Source organism: Choloepus didactylus, chromosome Y, assembly GCF_015220235.1.
Source record: "Choloepus didactylus isolate mChoDid1 chromosome Y, mChoDid1.pri, whole genome shotgun sequence".
NCBI lineage: Eukaryota > Metazoa > Chordata > Mammalia > Pilosa > Megalonychidae > Choloepus > Choloepus didactylus.
This window is the reverse complement of record NC_051335.1, coordinates 38,405,857-38,416,567: the sequence shown is the minus strand read 5'-3', so window position 1 is coordinate 38,416,567 and position 10,711 is coordinate 38,405,857. Positions and strand designations below refer to the sequence as shown.

The 10,711-nt window shown below is 38.1% G+C and overlaps 1 pseudogene; it reads right to left on the bottom strand.

Annotated features, from left to right (window-relative positions):
• Positions 1 to 9,162: 9,162 nt before the first annotated feature.
• Positions 9,163 to 10,187, bottom strand: LOC119524290 (annotated as a pseudogene).
• Positions 10,188 to 10,711: the final 524 nt, after the last annotated feature.

The following is a 10,711-nucleotide window of genomic DNA, read 5'->3' as shown; positions in this document are numbered from 1 at the left end:
CTTGATAAGACCATGTGTGGATTTCTCAATAGAAACCATGGAGGCAAGAAGGAAGTGGGGTGATATATTTAAGATACTGAAAGAGGAAAACCACCAACCAAGAATCCTTTATCCAGCAAAACTATCCTTCAGATATGAGGGAAAGCTTAAAATATTCTCTGGCAAACAGACAATGACCGAGTTTGTGAACAAGAAAACTGCTCTATAGGAAGCACTAAAGGGAGCACTGCAGACAGAAAGGAAAAGACAGGAGTGAGAGGTTTGGAAAATAATTTTGGGAGACAGTAGCACAGCAATGCAAGTACACTGACCAAAGTTGACTGTGAATATGGTTGAAAGAGGAAGGCTGGGATCATGTGGGACACCAGAACAAAAGACAAATGATAAAGACTGGGACTGTGTAACTCAGGGAAACCTAGGATGCTCAACAATTGCAATAAAAGGTACAAATATGTTTTTACATGAGGTAGAACAAATGTATGTCAGCATTGCAAGGTGTTAAAAATAGGGTGGGATTGGGGGGAAAATACAATCAATGCAAACTAGAGGCTAGAATTAACAGAAACATTGTATTATGCTTCCTTTAATGTGACAAAAGCAATATACGAAAGCTAAATGCATATGGGGGGTGGGGAATAGGGGAAGGGTATGGGACTCCTGACATTGGTGATGTTGTCTGACTCTTTATTCTACTTTAGGTTGATGCTATCTTTCCTTTTGTCACCTTCTAGCTATCAAGTTTTTTTCTTTGTTTGTTTTTCTCTCTTTCTCTTGCCTTTTTCTTTTGCCACTCTGCCTACTTTGACTCTTCCTCCATCTTTGTGGAAGAAATGTCCTTATATAGAGAGTGGTGATGGTGGTCAATACATAAATACATGACTGTATGGGGAACCAACGATTGTTTACTTAGGACGGAATGTATAGTGTTTGAACAAAACTATCTTAAAAGAAATGGGTTGATGAAGAAACCTTGAGGGCACTATATTGAGTGAAATAAGACAGACATATAAAAGCAAATATTGAAGGGTCTCACTGATATGAATTGACTATAATATGTAAACTCATAGACATGAAATATAAGTTACCAGGTTATAGAATGAGGCTAAAGAATGGGGAGCGGTTGCTTATTACAAGCAGAATGTTCAACTAGGGTGAACTTAAGTATTTGGAAATGGACAGGGGTGATGGTAGCATGTAATGAGAATGACTAACAGTGCTAAAAGTTGTGTGAAGGTGGTGGAAAGGGTAAGCTCAGAGTCATGCATGTCACCAGAAGGAAAGTTGGAGGTTAAAAGATGGGAATGTATAAAACAGTGAATCTTGTGGTGGACAATGTTCGTGATTAACTATGTAATTATTAGAAATCTCTCTCACAAACCAGAACAAATGTATGTCACTATATCTAGAGGTTAATAATAGAGAGGCATATAGGGAAAAAATATATACCTATTGAAAACTATATATTACAGTTAGTAGTATTTTAACATTCTTGTATCAACAGTAACAAATGTACTATACCAAAACTATGAATCAATAATGGGGGGGGCATGGTTAGGGGTATGGGAGGATGTGAGTTTCTTTTTCTTTGTCTTTGTTTCTTTTCTAGAGTAGTGAAAATGTTCTAAAAATTGAAAAAAAATAATTGTGTTGATGGATGCACAGCTGTATGGTGGTGCCATGCGCAATTGATTGTGCAGTTTGGATCTTTGGATAGTTGTATGGTATCTGAACAATCTCAATAAAAATAAATAAACTTAAAAAAAGGAAATGAGCTATTAATTTCTCCACATCCTCTCTAACACATGTAGGGTTCTGTTTTCTTAATAGTAGCCATTCTAGTGGGTGTGAAATGATATCTCATAGTGGTTTTGGTTTGCATTTCCCTGATAGCTAGTGATGTTGCACATCTTTTCAGTTGTTTTAAAGCCATTTGTATATCTCTTTTGGAGAAATGTCTATTCAAGTATTTTGCCTACTTTTTTTGTTCATGACCAATGTGCTTTTTTGCATCTTAGTGAGTCAAGGATGACAGCAGTTACCCATGGTGTTAGTGGCATGTGTGGCAGGGCTTGGCAGAGGTGGCAGGGTTGTTGGGGGAGGGCTTGGTTTGATGAAGAGGAGGAGGTAGCTTGGTAGTGATCTGGGCAGCCTGAGGTTCCATCCCTCTCTCCTTTCCTTTTTTCCTTCTTTCAGTATTTATTGAGCGCTAACTATGTGCTAGGCCTGCTGGTAGGCACTGGGGTACAAGAAAAGGTTTTGAGTCTAGTCTGGGAGATGCTTGTGCACACCCAGCTGGAATACAGTGTGACCACTGCTCTGCCAGCAGCATTAACGGGATGCTATAGGAGCCATAGTGAAAGACTTCCCAGAGGAGGTGAGGAGTCCATTGCATGGGGAAGGAGGGGATGATGGCTGATTTGATGTGTCAGTTTGTTTTGCCTACTGTTTAATTGGGTTGTAAGAGTTTTTATTGTTGAGTTGTAGGATTTCATTATATATTCTGGATATTAAACCCTTATCAGATATGTTTTCCACATATTTTCTCCCATTGAGTAGGTTGTCTTTTCACTTTTTTGGCAAAGTCCTTTGATTCTTTGAATTTGAGGATGTCTAATTTGTCCATTTTTCATGCTTTCTTGTTCTTTGGATGTAAAGACTAAGAAACCATTGACTAACACACAATTGTTACAATTCATTCCTACGTTTTCTTCTAGTTTTTTTATAGTTCTGGCTCTTATATTTAGGTCTTGGATCCGTTTATAGATAATTTTTGTATATAGTGTGAGATAGAGGTCCTCTTTCATTCTTTTGCATATGGATATCCAGTCCTACCAGTGCCATTTGTTGAAGAAACTATTCTTTCCCAATTTGATTGGTCTTTGCCATTGTCAAAAAAATCAATTTTCCAAAGGTGTAAGAGTCTATTTCTGAACCCTTAGTTTGATTCCGTCTGTCAATATATCCATCATTGTGCCAGTACCTTGCTGTTTTGACAACTGTATCTATATAATAAGCTTTAAAGTGAGGAAGTGTGAATCCTACAACTTTGTTCTTATTTTTAAAGATGTTTTATGCTATTTGGAGTCACTAACCCTATCAAATAGATTTGTTAATTGGCTTTTCAATTTCTAGAAAGTAGGCTATTGGAAGTTTCATTTTGATTGCATTGAATCTGTAAATCAATTTGGGTGGAGTTGACATTTTAATGAAATTTAATTTTCTAGTTCATGAACACAGAATGTCCTTCCAGTTCTTTAGGTCTTCTTTTATTTCTTTTAGCAATTTTTTGTAGTTTTCTCTGTGCAATTCCTTTACATCATTGGTTAAATTTATCCTAGATATTTGATTCCTTTGGTTGATATAGTAGGTGGGTTTTTTATTTCCTCCTCAAATTGCTCATTACTACTGTATAGACACACTACATGTTGATTTTTCCAACTTTGCTAAACTCATTTATTAGCACTAATAGCTTTGCTGAGATTTTTGGGGATCTTATATATATAGGATAATGTCATCTGAAAATAGTAAAAGTTTTACTCCTTCCTTTCCAATTTGGATGCCTTTTATTTCTTTATGTTGCCTAACTTCTCTGGCTAGAACTTCCAGTACAATGTTGAATTACAGTGGTGAGAGTGTGCATCCTTGTTTTGGTCCAGATCATAGAGGGAAAGCTTTGAATCTTTCACCATTCAGTATGATGTTGGCTGTGTTTTTTTCATAATTGCATTTATCATGTTGAGGAAGTTTCCTTCTATTCCTTCTTTTGGAAATTTTTGTATTAAGAAAGCATGGAGGACTTTGAAAAATGCCTTTCCTGCATCAATCTATATGATCACATGTTTTGCCCCCTTCAATTTGTTAATGTGGTGTATTACATTAATAGATTTTCTTTAGCTGAACCATTCTTGCATGGTGGAATAAAACTCACTTGATTGTCCTGTATACTTTTTTAATATGCTGTTAGATTCAATTTGCAAGTATTTTGTTAAGGATTTTTGCATCTACATTCATTAGGTAAATTGGTCTATAATTTTTTCTTCTTGTAGTATCTGGCTTTGTTATTTGAGAGATATTATTTGAGAGATGTTGGCTTAATAGAATGATTTAGGGAGTGTTACCTCCACTTCAATTTTTTGGAAGAGTTTGAGCGGGATTGGTATGATTCTTCTTGGAATCACTGGTAGAATTTATATGTGAAGCCATCTGATTCTGGGTTTTTCCTTTTTGAGAAGTTTGTGATGACTGATTCATTTTCTTTATTTGTAATTGATCTGACGATGCCTTCTATATCTTCTATAGTCAGTGTAGATTGTTTGTATCTTCTAAAGTCAGTGTAGATTGTGTGTTTCCAGAAATGTATTCATTTGTGCCAGTTTGAATGTATTGTGTCCCCCCAAATGCCATTATCTTTGATGTAGTCTTGTGGGGCAGATGTTTTGGTGCTGATTAGATTTGCTTGGAATGTGCCCCACCCAGCTATGGGTGATGACTCTGATGAGATATTCCCATGGAGGCATGGCCCCACCCATTCAGGGTGGGACTTGATCAGTGGAACCATATAAATGAGCTGACTCAGAGAGAAGAAACTCAGTGCAGCTGTGAGTGACATTTTGAAGAGGAGCAAGCTTGCTAGAGAGGAACATCCTGGGAGAAAGCCATTTTGAAACCAGAACTTTGGAGCAGATGCCAGCCACATGCCTTCCCAGCTAACAGAGGTTTTCTGGATGCCATTGGCCATCCTCCAGTGAAGCATTAGCAAACTAGAATAGATTTTGGTACCAGAGAAGTGGGGTGGTTTTGCTGCTGAGTCTGCAAATACCAAACATGTTGGAACGGCTTTTCAAATGGATAAGGGGAAGATTCTGGAAGAATTGTGAGGAGCTTGATAGAAAAGGCCAAAACTGCTTTAAAGAGACTGTTTATGGAAATATGGACTCTAAAGATACTTCTGATAAGGACTTGAGCAGAAATGATGAATGTGTTGTTGCAAACTGGAAGAAAGGCAATCCTTGTTTTAAAGTGGCAGAGAATTTGGCAAAATTGAGTCCTGGTGTCAGATGGAAGGAAGAATTTGAAAGTGACAACCTGGAATACTTAGCTGAGAAGATCTCAAGACAACATGTGGAGGATGTACCCTGGCTTCTTCTTGCAGCTTATAGTAAAATGCGAGCGGAGGGAGATAAACTTAGAACTGAACTCTTGGGTTCAAAGAAACCAGAAGCTGATGGCTTGGAAAATTACAAGCTTCCAGGGGTTAGAATCCCAGAAGCTACAGCCCAACGTGAGGATGTAACCAAACATGGAACCCAGCCGCCATTTTGGTACAAGCCAAGATTGGAGATGGAATTATCCAGAAAAGATTTGTAGAAAGTTCTATTGTCTGATGGCTTTGACCCCTCTGTGCTTCATGTGAAGCCAACAGAATTTTTGTGAGATCTTTACAGACAGAGCCATAGCCAGTCTGGAATGGAGGAGACAGACAAGGAACAAACTGAAGGAAAAATTTCTTCAAAGACAGAGCCATGGAGGTTGAGGTCTGGAGTCAAGAGGTCTTGGGCTGGGAGAGCGGAGGTCATGGAAAGGGTGAGTTTGCCCTGGAGGTCTAGGGTGGACTTTCCACCTCAATGCTCTGGAAGAGTTTTGACACCTCAGGACCCAAAGAGGGTGGAGCACATTCCCAGGGAATTGGGGAGAGCCTGACTGCCACCACACTGTTCTGAAGGGGTTGAGCATGTGCCCCAGAGATGGAAGGAATCCGGGAGCTGCCCCGATGTTTGAGGAGGGTGGGGCCGAGAAGTTGTTCTCCCCAATGTGTGGATATGTTGGAGCACTCACCCAAGTGTTTAGAGAGGAAAGGGCTGCCACAAAGGCCCTCAGGAAGGGTTAGACTCCTGCTGTCTCAAGCCCCAAGGATGCAACGTTGTTCTGTAAATGGCTCTCAGACTTTGAAATCTAATGGAGTTTGTCCTGCGGGTTTTAGGAACAGTTTTGGTCCTGTTAACCCTGTTTTCCTTACTCTTTCTCCTTATGGCGATGGGAATGTTTACCCTATGAATGTCCCTCCTTTGTATATTGGAAGCATATAACTTGTTCTAAGTCCACAGATCCAAAGCTAAAGGAGAATTATGCCTTAGGACCCACCACACCTGTAATTGACTTTGATAGGATCTTGTACTTAACTTTTGTTACTGAAATGATTTAAGTTTTTGTGATATTGTGATGGAATGAATGTATTTTGTACTTGGAAAGATAATGTCATTTTGGGGTCCAGGGGGTGGATTGTGCCAGTTGGAATGTATTGTGTCCCCCAAATGCCATTATCTTTGTTGTAGTCTTGTGGGGCAGATGTTTTGGTGCTAATTAGATTTGCTTGGAATGTGCCCCAACCAGCTGTGGGTGATGACTCTGATGAGATATTCCCATGGAGGCATGGCCCCACCCATTCAGAGTGGGACTTGATCAGTGGAGCCATATAAATGAGCTGACTCAAAGAGAAAGGACTCAGTGCAGCTGTGAGTGATGTTTTGAAGAGGAGCAAGCTTTCTAGAAGAACCTCCTGGGAGAAAGCCATTTTGAAACCAGAACTTTGGAGCAGATGCCAGCCACATGCCTTCCCAGCTAACAGAGGTTTTCTGGATGCCATTGGCCATCCTCCAGTGAAGCATTAGCAGACTAAAACACCATTTCATCTAGGTTGTCTAATTTGTTGGCATTCAGGTCTTCATGGTATCCTGCTATGATCCTTCTTATTTCTGTGAGGTCAGTAATAATACCCCTGTCTCACCACTGATTTTATTTATTTGTATCTTCTGTTTTTCTTTGTCAGTCTAGCAAAGGGTTTTTCAATTTTATTGATCATTTCTAAGATACAATTTTTGTTTCTGTTAATTCTGTTTGTTTTTTTTAATTGTCAATTCCATTCATTTCTGTTCTAATCTTTGTTATCTCTTTCCTCCTGCTTGACTAGTAATTAGTTTGTGGAACATTTTATAGTTCCCCCAGTTGTGCAGTTAGGTCTTAGAGTTTAGCTGTTTCTTCTTTTTTTAATGTAGGAAATTAGGGCTATATAATTCCACCCCGAGCCTGCCTTTGCTGGATCCTATAAGTTTTGATATGTTGTGTTCTTGTTTTCATTCATCTCAAGATATTTACTGATTTCCCTTGCCATTTCTCCTTTGACCCAATGATTCCTTAAATGTATGTTATTACATTCCAAATATGTGTGGATTTTCCTGTTCTCCACCTGTTATTGATTTCCAGCTTCAACTCATTATGTCAGAGTAGACACTTTGTATAATTTCAGTCTTTTTAAATTTATTGAACTTGTTTTTGTCCTGACATTGTGGTCTATCCTGGAGAATAAAACATGTGCACTTAAGAAGAATGTGTTTCCTGCTGTTTGCAGGTGCAAAATTCTGTTTATGTGTGTTAGGTCTAGTTCATTTACCATATTATTCAAGTTCTCTGTATTGTTATTGATCGTCTGTCTATATGTCCAGTATATGATGAGAATGTTGTAGTGAAGTGTACAACTATTATTGTAGAGTTCTCTATTTCTCCCTTCAGTTTTTCCAGTGTTTGCCTCATATATGTATATTTGGGCACTATGTTTAGATGCATAAATATCTATGATTATTTCTTCTTGGTGGATTGTCTCTTATTACTATACAGTGCCCTTCTTTACTTCATAACAGCCTTTGTATCAAAGACTATTTTACCCAATATTAGTATAGCTGTCCCAACTCTCTTTTGGTCACTATGGAGTATCTATTTCAATCCTTTTGATTTCAATCTATTTGTGTCTTTGGGTCTAAGGTGAGTATCTCTCAAACAGCCTACAGATGGGTCATGTTTTTAATCCATTCTTCCACTCTGTGTCTTTTGATTGGGAAATTTAATCCATTAACATTTAGTGTTATTACTGGAAAGGCAGTACTTACTTCAGCCATTTTGTGCTTTGGTTTTTATATGTCATATATTTTTTTTCTCTCTCTATTTTCCTTTATTGCAAATCTCCTTTTCTGTATAGCTGATATTTTATGATGTACCTGATTGCTTTATGTTTCTCTATAGTTTTAAAAAACACAACTTACATCTATAAGGTACTAATTTGAGAAGATACCAACTAACATTCAATATCATACACATTCTCTGCTACACATCCTTCTGTTTCCCCTCTTTGTGTTGTTTTTGTCTCACTTTATCACTTTAAATTTTGCTTGTTCATTATGAGGAAACATGCCTTTTTGTTGTTCAATTGTATACTGCCTCATAGGAATAAAAGAGCAGAGCTGTATATTTAGGATAGAATACTATTGAGTTTTCCATTTACACTTTTAGTTACGTATAATGATGCTCTTCATTTCTTCACACTACTCCAAGCCACTATCTTCTGTATTTTCCTGTCAACCTGCATAACTCCCTTTAGTAATTCATGTAGACCATTACTTCTGTTGATTAACTCTCTCAGTTTCAGCTTACCTGTGAATATTTTAAACCCCCCCTTATTTCTGAAGAACAATTTTGCTGGATAAAGAATTTGGGGCTGGCAGTTTTTGATTTCAGTAATTTAAATACATCATACTGTGCTTTCTTACCTACATGGTTTCTGATGAGAACTCAGAACTTAATCTTAGTTTGTTTGCTTTAGAGGCATTTTATTTAGAAACTAAAATCAATTAGATGTTCAGAAGCAGTATACAATGAAAGAGAAATCACACCAATTACTTTATCATGTATTCCCTCTTCTTTACAGCTAAAGCCAAAAAAAAAAAAAAGAAAAGAAAAAGAAAAAGGCTTTCTGCTTTAAGGGAAAAGTCAGAAAAATAGGCCATTATATTTTTTTCTCCATAACAGCATAAACAAATATAAGAAATCTAACTGTAATAAAAGAAATTGGATGTTGGCTTACACATATTAATTCCAAAAGGCAGTAGGCTGGCCATTACTACAAGAGTATTACTCCATCTGCCTTTTTCTGATACTCAGAGTTTTCACTTATAGGTAACACCAAGTTAGTTTCAGCCCTGGAGATAATTCATATTCCCATTACTTACTGCCCATATTTGCCTTAAGCAGAGGGTAACTCTGGAAGACTGAGTTTTTCTCTGCTTGATTGTTTTAGTCTATAAGTTTACACTGTCTGTGGCATATGTCTGATTCTCAGGCCTTAACTTCAAGAGTTAAGATGGAATCTGAATTGTATGCAGCAATTTCTTCTATCCTTCTTCTGTTGTCTCTGGAAAACATCACTATCTTCTTCAGGAAGCAGACATTTCCTAAGGCCATATGGTTTTCCTACCACAGTTTGCCATAATCTCAATGTACCATCTTCACAACCACTGGCTAATAGAATTCTCCATCAGGACTAAATCTCACACAGTGAATAAGACCAAAGTGTCCTTTGTAGGATTCTAATTCTTTTCCACTATTATAATCATACTTACAAAGTGTGAAATCTTCACCACCTGAAACAAAAAATTCTTTCTCAGGATGAAGAGATACAGAATTTATGGTTGCAGGAGCTTCAAAGGATTTAATTGGCTCCAAACTTACTGCACTATGAAAAGCAATAGATCATCCATAAGTTGTTACCAAAATCTTTCCCTCAGGAATATATTCCATACTACTAACTGACATATTAAAATGTGGAGTGCTCACTTCCATCATAGTAGCCTGATCCCAAAGGTGGGAAGTTTTATCATCAGCTGATAGAATCTATTTATTGTCACTACACCATAGAGCCTTTTTAATACCAGAGATGTGACCACTGATTTCCTTAGTTTCTGCTTCAGGTTTGTTCAAGTCTTATACGTGTACAGTTTATCCTGTCCCTTGATTAACAAATAATTACTATTCTGAGTGAAATCTATGGATTTGACAATATATATAGGAACCAGGGTCATCAATTCTTCTCCTGAGATGACATCCTGCATTTTGGCTGTAAAACCTGCAGCTGCTGTAGCTGCTTTACTGGTATCCTTATTCAGTGTTGCACCACAAACAGCACACTTATGAACCAAAAAGTTTCCAATCCAGTCTCCTCTATCTCCTTGGCATGGCATAGGTTTACCATCTTTGCAAGCATTGATTAAGAAATAGCCATAAGTTATGATGCTACTGAAAGCTGAATCAACCACTGGTCTCATATGGTCCAAGCAGGTGAGCAGTGTCTGCCTTGTTGCCATGGCAGTGGCAAATGAGTGATATGGCTGTTGAGCTGAGGTCTGTCAACATCTTTTCTTTCCTGAATGCAAAGTCAACCACCCTGGCGCTATGGCTGGGCTGGAAACAGGAAAAGTAGGCTAATCATGTGGCACTGAGGTCAGGAGGGGTTAGGGAATGGTCAGGGAGTTCATGACCAGTGAGCAACAGACACTAAGGGAGGGAAGGGGAGGGAGGGAGGAGAGTAGGAGAGGGGGGATGACTGGAAGAGTGGCTTGGCCATCAATCACACCATCCACACCAGTACCTGTTGGAACTTAATCTTATTGAGGATCCCCTGCATGTGACAAATCACTTTTCTCTTATGGCTTTCAGAATTCTCTCTTTATCTTTAGCATTTCACATTCTGATTAGTGTGTGTATCAAAGTAGTTCCATCAGAATTTGTTCTGTTCAGTGTATGTTGTGCTTTTGGATGTGTGCATGTGTGTGTGTGTGTGTGTGTGTGTGTGTGTGTACGTCTTTCATAAGAGTGGGAAAATTTTTAG